The sequence below is a fragment of the Carassius auratus genome, chromosome 41 (assembly GCF_003368295.1).
Source record: "Carassius auratus strain Wakin chromosome 41, ASM336829v1, whole genome shotgun sequence".
NCBI lineage: Eukaryota > Metazoa > Chordata > Actinopteri > Cypriniformes > Cyprinidae > Carassius > Carassius auratus.
In genome coordinates this window covers 26,697,812-26,707,959 of record NC_039283.1, presented here as the reverse complement: position 1 = coordinate 26,707,959, position 10,148 = coordinate 26,697,812, and the positions used below count along the sequence as shown (strand labels likewise).

Here is a 10,148-nt window from a genome sequence, read left to right as displayed (position 1 = left end):
GTATGTATTAATTAATTTTATTAATAGGAGATATAGCTGAAAAATGGGCCCAGATGTAATCAACAGACTGTTTTGCATTTTCTGCACTAATTTAAGGGGCAAATCTGCAGTATCCTTACAAAAAGTATATATATATATATATATATATATATATATATAATACTGTGCTCCTATTGGTAGTTGAAAGCATTATCACATTAGCAAACATGCAAATGGTGGAGGATTTGTACCACTTTGTAAATGTCATTCATTCAAATTCTATAGAGCTTTTTGTGAGCACTGATTTAGTGTGGGCCTAGAAAAGTAATACAAGTTTAAATATCAATCATGGAATACCTTTCCTATGCTCTAACATACAATAAAAGTCCAAAATTGTAGAGGTTTTCCATGCTTTAATAATAAATATGATATACATCTGATAGAAACAAAAATATTGCACATAGCTCAGGCACATAACAAGTGTTTGCTGTACTGTGGAAAGTGCTGCCATTTATAGGAAAATGTTAGTTCACAGTGCAACATGTAAAAGCTCTAACTCCAGGGAGAGGAATACAGTTTCACTTAACAAAACACTGAACACATGTAAGCTTTGGCAGAAGGTTTTTGTTCTTTTGGAACACACGTGAGATTTTAACTACAACAACAACGGCGGCCAACTGACAGTTAACCCCTATTGCCACACTAAATGACTCTTTTATAAAAAGCAGGGAATAGCAGTCAGCAAAGAACAAGACTCGAGCAACAATCACCTACCCAGATGATCAGATTATGCAAAAAATACTTAGAGCAATAAATAACAAAAAAAGACAAAACAAGTCCCTTTATTTCCCCTTAAATTCATCCTTTGTGCCTCAGATTGCAAAAATACATAGTGCAAAGTAGGAATGATTCACAACTCAATGTAAAATAAGTGTATGCAAATAAATCACAGGTGAACAAGAACAATTTCTACTTTAAGATTGCATTTATAAGTGCTCTTGTTGTAACTGTGTGTGAGGGCCACTAAGTGTCTGGCCTGTGAGAGACATGGCGGAGTGAGTGCAATCCCATAATGCAACAGCCTCGAATTAAAGCTGCAATGTTGTACACAGGAGCCCCTCCGACCAAACAATGCTGCGAGTAGAGCCACGCCACCGTGGGGAGAACAGGTGCCGCCACTGCAACCAGATCAACCAAGAAGTTGTTGCTCCAGTGGCTTTTTCCCACCACTGCCATGCTAGAGGTGTTCTTGGGATTCTTGAGGTTGAAATTTGGCTCTTCCATGAACTGGGGACTCATTTTGGACTGAGAAAAACCCAGACTGGAATCACTATCAGTGTTTTGGGCAGTACTGGTGCGAATGGGGCCAACATCTTTGACTTCGTCTTGTGCTTCAGGTAAATCCTCCTCCTTTATGGGTTTTTGTGCTTCAGGCAAGTCCTCAACCTTTTTGGGAACCTGTGCTGAAGGTGATTCCTGGGATTGGTGGGGTGAAGAAATAAGAAGGCCAGGGAAGCCACCACCTTGGAGCTTTAGCAGCTGGAAAAGGAGGGCTTGGAGATCAGCAGTGTAAATCATCTCATCAGTCTGGACACTTTTATCTTCTGCATCAAAGGGGTCGGTTGAGATATGTCCCTCTGTGCTCTTTTCCGAGACACTCAGCTCCAAGTTGGACAGTCCTGGTTGGGGAATGACCTTGGTGCCACCATCCTGACTGGAATCAACTGCAGTGGACATGAGAACCTGCTCCAGGATCTCTGCTCTGCTGGCCATCTCATCATTGGCCACCAGTCCACTATCAGCCATCTCTTCCACCGCTTGTTCTTCACCATGAACCTCCATCTCCAACTTGCCTGCAGCGGAACTTTCTGAAGACTCACAGATAAAGTCCAGTGTTGGCTCATCCTGTAAGCTGCAGCCATTCTGCGCCAGCTCCATGTTGAGGAGCAAGGACTCCAGCTTTCGGTTTTGAATGTTTATGTCAATAAAATACTTCTGGATGCCCTTGTCCTTCTCCATGAGGCTGTTCTTCATGGTTTCCACCACTTGCCGCAGCTGCTTGATCTCTCTGCGTGTTTCTTTAAGAGCTAGCTGAGCTTCCACACGGTGGCATTCCTCCTCTATCCAGTCCTCTCGCATACGCCCTATTTGGGCCTTCAGCTCCCCAATCTCAGCCTCCCTGTAACCCATCAATGTGGAAAATGTGTGATATCAGTTTTCGAATTGTGTCAGAGCTCTAGAGGGAACTGCAATTCAGCAACGCATTAGGGCAAGTATTAAAAGCAGGCTCTTACCGGTCACAAATGGTGTTCTGTGAGTCTCTGAGTTTTGTCTTGAGGTGTCGTATGGCTACCTCTTTCTGCTGTAGAGGGGTAAGGTACTGCTCTGGATTGGGAGGCTTGATGCCATGATTGTCTCCGCAGGAATGGTAGCGTACAGGAGTCGTTCTTCTAAAAGTAAAAAGCAAGTTTACCTTTTTATATTTGATGAAACATGCCAACATAAAAGTTTCAGTGGCCCTGTTACCAGGCAGTAAAACAAGAGGCACAATACCCTAGCAACCTGCTATGCTGATTTAAAGTCAAATTTGTATCTGTGCCAGAGATTAAAAAATGGAAGAACAAACAAGGACCCTGGAGAAGCCCAGAGAGGCATTACAGAGCACACACAATCTGTGCTTGGATGAAAAAAAAAAAAAAAGGAGATTGTAGTTAAAAAGGAAACCACATATACCAGAATAAACTTGAAACACTAATTTCAACAAGAAATCCTCCATCCCATAAAAAGGAAAACTAAAAACCTAGAAATACCACATCATGCTATCAATAAGCTAAGTGGCACACCTTAAATATCTTCAAACATACTGACTGTGTGCACATGAAATATTAATGCCCCCCTCACCCTCTACAAAAATGTAGTACTGAAAAACACTCTAGTCCTATCAGCCAGCCAATGGATTTTCTGTCTGCGTGGGCAAAATGAGAGCAGACAATTTTGTCAAAATCCCCTCAAAGCCTGGCACAGCCAAACCATGACCAATCTAATCCTTTATTCTGTGAAGAGGTTGAGGACACGTTAACACTATCTCCTGAGCCCTACATTATATACATTTTATCTATCGTGTACTCAACTTCCTTCCATCTGTTTGTTTCTGCCTCTTTGTCCATACCTTCTGGTAGAACTGGAGTTGCTACTGCTGTTGGTAATGGAGGGGGCTTTTGGGGGTGTCCTGTATGGAGCATAAAGCTCTGCATCGCGAGGGGCAGAAGGACTTCCTGCGGGCTTGAACACAGGCAGGCTTCTGATCTGAAACCCACGGCTGAGGGAGATAAGAGCAAGCAAATAGGACAGGACAGTAAATAGCAAGATATGCAGGCTATGTCTAGAACAACAATCTACCATGCAACTCTTTCTTGAAGCAGTATACATGGAATATCTTGTTAACCTACTACTGTACATTTACCAAAATGTGCGTATGTAATTTACTGAATTAAACATTCACATCATATCATGGTGACAACAATGATGCATACTGTATCAATGTCTTACTCGCTAAAAGTACATGAAATATAAAATCTGACACAGAATAACAAACAAAAATTCAAAACAAATCAGCTTGGATTAAGCTTCAGGAACATAAAATAAAGCATAAAAACTGTACCTGCGAGAAGATGAGTTCTTCCCTGCAGAGTTGCTGGGCTGAGTTTCATGTGTCTTGTAGCTTCCAGTGCTTCTAGATGAGCTGAAATCTGTCTCACTGCCTATAGTGCGTAAAACAGGGGATCAGAAGTCTAAAGTTTCCTCTAAAAAGCTAAACATATCGATTCAAGGGTATCTAAAAAGACAGTGTAGAAACTTCAAAGCCATCAAATGCCCAACCCAATGCACATTTCTAATTAGCATATAGCAAGATCAAAGAGGCTTGTCAGAGGATATAGGGTTACAGAGTTCTGTGATGAACATTGTCTGCCTCCATTATGGAAGAGCTAAGGCTTAGGAAGTCAGGGACTGAATCCTTCACATTCGGTTTCTCTCAGCACTTTTATGTAAGCTTGAATATCGCCTTACCTGCAGCCATTAACTTTTTCTAGCTAGCTTTAGAAATCAGACCCTGCTGGTAGATGCTGTCACTACACTGTTTCTACTTTGACAGCCTTTCAAAAGTAGCCATGTTTTTCTATCTTGCAACATGTTAACTGCAAAATTATCATTAGATTTAAAGTTGTAAAACAAAAATTTAAAGCATGAGATATTCTTTTATTATTATGTTACTGCTAAACTAAAGACTAAAGAGATTTAATACTGCTTACATACTTCCTGGAAATATCATTGAAGAGGGAATAGAAATCATCTGAAGTATATTAGGCATTCTTGTATCAGATCAAGTAATAATCTAAAAATCGAATCAAAAACTAACATTTATTAAGCATTAAATTCAAAAGGAGTTGACTGAAAGACAAAGATATGCTAAAAAAGGGGTACGATAATTCAGGACCTTGATTTTACTTTATAAATACACATTCAAAAAATACTATTTAAATATACACACCTGAGAAGCATCTCTTTCCTTTTGACAAAACCATGATAAAGTGTGTACTTTTTTTTTTACGTGCTACTATCTACCTAACTAACTAACCAAATGTGACAAACTCACTAACAATTACAAAACTGTGCAAGTTGCTCAATACAAATCAAGCTCAATTGCTGTGAATTCTCACAGACTATGGGAGGAGCCAACTGCTTTTAAGTGCACTGATTGGCCATCTACAAACCAACCAATCTATCAGAAAGGGTAATTAAGCACATGGCACCTGCTGCATCCTGGATTTTGTTGTTTCCATTTTTTTTCTTCTGTTTTCAAAAAACGTCTTCAGAGAAACCCATTCAAGCAGAATCCCAAGAACATTTAAATGGATTAAACAGGCATGTGCAACCAGGACAATACATAAAATAATTACTCATCACAAACTTGTTTCAAAACAGAGTTTTCGTGTTTGAACTTGCACCCCAGTGCACACAAGCTGATAAAGATCCCATGTGCAAACTGTCATTGTAGGTTCAGTAGCCGTGGTTGTGTATCTAACTAATCAAACATTATATTTCTAAACCAAACGATTCTCTACTTTTTTTAAATACAGGAAACATGCAGTTCTGTAAACATTCATTATTTGACCTGATGTCATATTCATAATCTTTATATGATTCAAAAATCATATAAATAATTTTTTTCTTTTAAATTATTGTGCCTGATTGATGTGTTTTTGAGCATTGGAAAGGCAATTATTACTGGTATTATTTTAAAATAAACGTATACAAAATATATAAAAATAAAACAATATTATATATAAAAATATTAATCGAATCAAAAAAAGTTGGTAATAATTGCAGAAATAAAATTACCTTTTTGCATAATGGGTGAATGCTGTTGCTTCTCTCGCTTGTGCTTCTGTGTGGGTGTGCTCCACTCGGCCACTATGTTCATCCGAACTCTTTTCACCTTGACCTTGCGCTCTCCCAGAGCGGGCGAACCCAATGGGCTGTTGTCAGAGCCTGATAGGGTCTTGGTTGGTGACACACATTGACTGCTTGGGCATCCAGTATCATCTGAGAAAACAGAACCAAGTGGAAATTATGATTTAAGGTTATACTACTGTGCTTTTCCTTATCAGAGAGGTCAAACATACAAGGCAATCAACACATAAAAGCCAAAAAATGACATTTCAGTGTGGATACAACATTTTATTTTGAAATAAAATTCCCAAGTATCTTATCAGGATTGTGTGAAATCATGGTGAGCTCTTGTGGGCTACCTGAGGACAGGCTGTTGGGACTGATTGTTCTTTTTCGAGTGCTGGGAGCTAATGTCAAAATCCTTGCTCTCTTCTTCTGACAATGGCATGTTGGACACTGATGACTCCTTTGCTTTAGTACGCAAGGGGTGGAGGACAAATCGAGGGATACGGCTGCGCATGCTTCCCTTTTCCTTTACCTGCAGGAAATTAAAAAATCGGAATAATGCTTGATTCCTTAAAGTTGTTTTAGTATCCGGTATAAATCTTGCTTGCATGTCTTAAAAGTGTGTTTATGCACAAATGATTTAAAGATAGTTATGCACCTCATATGTCTGAAAATGTCCCATTCTTCTTAAATAGGGAATATGTCAAGTAAAACTGTAAAAAAGAAAAACAGATTGCTTGAACATGTTTGGGTATGACAAAAATCCCCAGAATAAGTAAGATAATAGTGTAAAAATGAATGAGGACATGATGCAAGATGCCAGGCTGGTTTAACCCAGATTATGAATGGTTCTGGTACCAGGCTACAATATTAATGCTTAAATACTAAATATATGTTTTCATAAAATGTTGTGCATTATCATACTGGAGTTTCAGGCACCCACTAAATATAAATTAATTCACTAGTACTTGGAATTAGGAAATCTCATTTTAAATTAAACTGATCCAGTGGTATTATTAAACATAATTATTCTGATGATCAGAGAATTTACCAAGTGTTACGTAAAAGGCTTGGCACTTGGATGAGGAAGTAATATGGTCAATTTAATCCTTGTCTAGGTAGAGAGATGATAAATCCCCACCCTTCTGGAGATTATTTAACTGTTTTAGGTGTTCCAGATCTGCTCATAACTAACAGACCAAAGCCCAAGGGCTGAATAATTTAATATCATGCATCACGCTTGATTGACTATGACGTCATTGGTCCATTTTCTGTCACTAGTGGTGTATGTTGGTGTTGCCTGTGCCTTGTTTCTCAGTTTGTCTTGGTTATATAAGGGTGATGGTTGTTTTCAATGTGGATGATGTAATTGTCTCCTTAAGGCTGACACTTGTTGCATAGCTGGGTGCTTGCTGCTTTCCATTTTTTTGTCCGGATGTCATGTTTCATTACAAAGAAGTCAAAACACAACCTTAATGTAGGTCGCTCATTCCTTTCGGATAAGGAAAGCATGCTACTTAACTTTGAATATCTTATGTCACCACCTCCTTTTAAATTATGCAAGTATTATGTTGTTTTATATTTTTGTGCTTTGTTTAAAGAAAAAAGGATTTGATGTACAGCAAGGAACTGAAAATGAAAATGTACATTATCATTAACAAAAGATGTTTTTGAAATAAATTAATACTTTAATTCAGCACGGATGCATTAAATTGATCAAAAATAATGTAATGTTGCAAAATATTTTATTTCGTATAAATGTTCTTTTGAATTTCTATTCATCAGGTTTCTATCCAAATATAAGGCAGCAAAACCATTTTCAACTGGGATAATAAGTTGAGCAGCAAATCAGCATATTAGAATGATTCTGAATGTGATCATGTGAGTAATGGCTACTGAAAATTCAGCTTTGCCATCACAGAAATAAATTACATTTTAAAATATTAAAACAGAATACAGTTATTTGAAATTGTGATAACACTGAACTGTTTTACTCTATTTTGATTAAATAAATGCAGAGCTGACGCGCAAAAAAAAAAAAACACAAAAAAAACAAAACAAAACACACACATTTTAAAATTGCACAATATACAAAACTTTTAAAAATTGTTTTTTTTTCTACTTGGCCAATTAGCTTGACTGTCAAACTCAGGACCAGAAGCTTAGTGTTTTTACCTCATGTCAGCCCAACTGAAAAGCTGAAACTAGTTTCAGCTTGAGTTAGAAGTTACTGATGCAATTTCTCTTAAATCACCTCATCAATCCTATGTAACTGGCATGGCTGGCTTTAGGGGATTAAACAGGAGTGCAGTCACAGAGTTAGAGGTTATTTGTTGACTCATAACACCTTATGTAATGTACTGCTCATGTTTAATTAAGAAGAATGATTGCATAAAATCTGACAGTAAAAATCTGCTTCACCTCACACTCTCAGAATCAAAGTTACAGAGTTATCACTGGGCCAGGTACTCTACAAAAGGTACAAAAGCTAAAAGTACATCTTTGTACCTTATTTATCACTAAAATATACATATTAGGATCTTGAAGGTACATATTGGTACTAGTTTTGAACCTTTTTATCTGAGAGTGTACATACTATATGTTCTTAAGCCCTTTTATCAAAATATAGAGTAAACTTTCATTATAATCTATTTGAACAACTTTTTAGTCTTTTTAGTTCTGACATGCAGTTATGTTACAAAGTTTGTCTTCTTCTGCCCAAATATGTAGTCGACACAACACATCTATTTACTTCTTAATTCTTTCATTTAGCAGACGCTTTTATCCGAAGTGACTTACAAATAAGAATAATGGAAGCAATCAAAATTAACAAGAGAGCAATGATATGCAAGTGCTATAGCACGTCTCAGTTAGCTTAATGCAGTACATGTAAAGTTTTTATCATTATATAATAAATAAATAAAACAGATAGAATAGAAATAGAGCAAACTAGTGTTAGATGGTTTTTTGCATTTGATAACTGAATGATAAAAAAAGAAAGCAAATCGATAGAATACAGAAATAATATAGAAGCTAGTGTTTTTTTTTTTAAGAATACAAGCTGTTAGTAATGAATAGAGTGCAAGTCTAAAAGGGACTTTTTAAAAGATTAGAAATAGAATAGAGAGTGCTATAGTTCAAATAAAGATGGAAGTGATGTGTTTTCTTGCTAAGTACCTAGCTACTCTGAATGATTTGGGCAGGACATTCCACCAGGAGGCAACATTAATTTAAAAATGTAATTTTTTAATTTAGAGACACTTTAAATCAGTTGCCTTAGCACCAGAGGCTCTTCATTCTGTCATTAGTCCACGAAAGCAGGGGATGACTCAGTGTTAATGAGAGGAGAGTAATGTGCACAAATGCATTTGCTACTTGCTTTGAGTGCTTTCTCTGAAAAACATTGTACATTACTCAGTGTGCATCATTACAAATTTGAGCAATTCTTTTCTCAATTCGCTTTCTTTTCTGTAACAGTCTATACTGTAAGGCACATACCCTTTTAACCGACAAGGGCTTTTATTATATTTTGGTAGTTTTATTCTATTTATTCTATTTCCGGTGATATTAATTCATTGGGATGTTGCCCCGCATTTTTTGTCTTATTTAACTAATTTTCTGCTTTCATTGTAAGTTAAAATAGCCCACTTTTTCATTTTGAAAACCACTATTTTTAGCAGTCAGGTAAATCTCATAATTTGATTAATAAATGGACTCAAAATTTCATTTATTTACTTTTTTATATAATTTTTTATTTTAATTTATTTACTGTATTACAGTATAAAATGCTAAAAAAATATATTAAATAAGTAACAATTAAAGGCAGTACAATATATAATTAAGATATTATAAATAAAAATCCCATTTTTATTATTTATAAATAAAAAACTAAACTTTTAAAACATCTTTATAGTGTTTTATAGCATTCTGTAAATATCCTGTCAAAACTAGACTCATAAAACAAAAATTGTTTTATATTATTTCAGCTTGTAAAACAAATTTCTTAATTAAAACAAAGTTGATTGACAGTACCTGATTGACAGACGTTTAGCTGCTGAAAAACACACCATTCACATGCATTACTATACTTGAAATATAATTGACATTTTTTTCTAGTTGTTTCTTCAAATGTAACATTAAACTTACACAATTCATTAACAGCAATGCGTAATTTAAGTTTAGAGCAAACATGTTGAATATAGAGGCAATAAAGAACATGCCGTATTCTATTTAAAACTAGCCTATATCTATTAATATTATAAATGCATAACATTATTTCCGTTAATAAATGTGTATTAATAAAACCAACTTTGGTAAACAACTGTGTGACGCAGTAATTAAATAGACTTGCCTTGTGATGTGGTGGATGGACTCCTGTGAGTGAGAGTGAAGGATGCACTCCTCCCTATCTCTTCAAAACAACACACTGCGCGTTCTCGGTCCTCAGCCCTGGTTTGATCTGATGTGATGTGATGTGATGGACTCTCAGCGTCTGTCTGCGAGAGAAGCCAGAATGTTCCACATCTCAGTGCATCAGTGTACGTGCTCAAGCAGAAGAGGCTGAGGACATTGACATCGCCAGGACGACGTAAATCTCACTAACGGTCCAAGTGTGTTATGTAACGAGCAGCAAGAATTAACCTTTTCATGGCCGAATGAAATGTAATATTTGGGATTTGATTTGGATTCATGCTATATACTGATGACACTTA

At 36.4% G+C, this 10,148-nt stretch overlaps 1 pseudogene; it reads right to left on the bottom strand.

Moving 5' to 3' along the window:
• Positions 1–379: 379 nt before the first annotated feature.
• LOC113059464 (syntabulin-like) lies at positions 380–10,045 on the bottom strand (annotated as a pseudogene).
• Between the last annotated feature and the right edge of the window lie 103 nt (positions 10,046–10,148).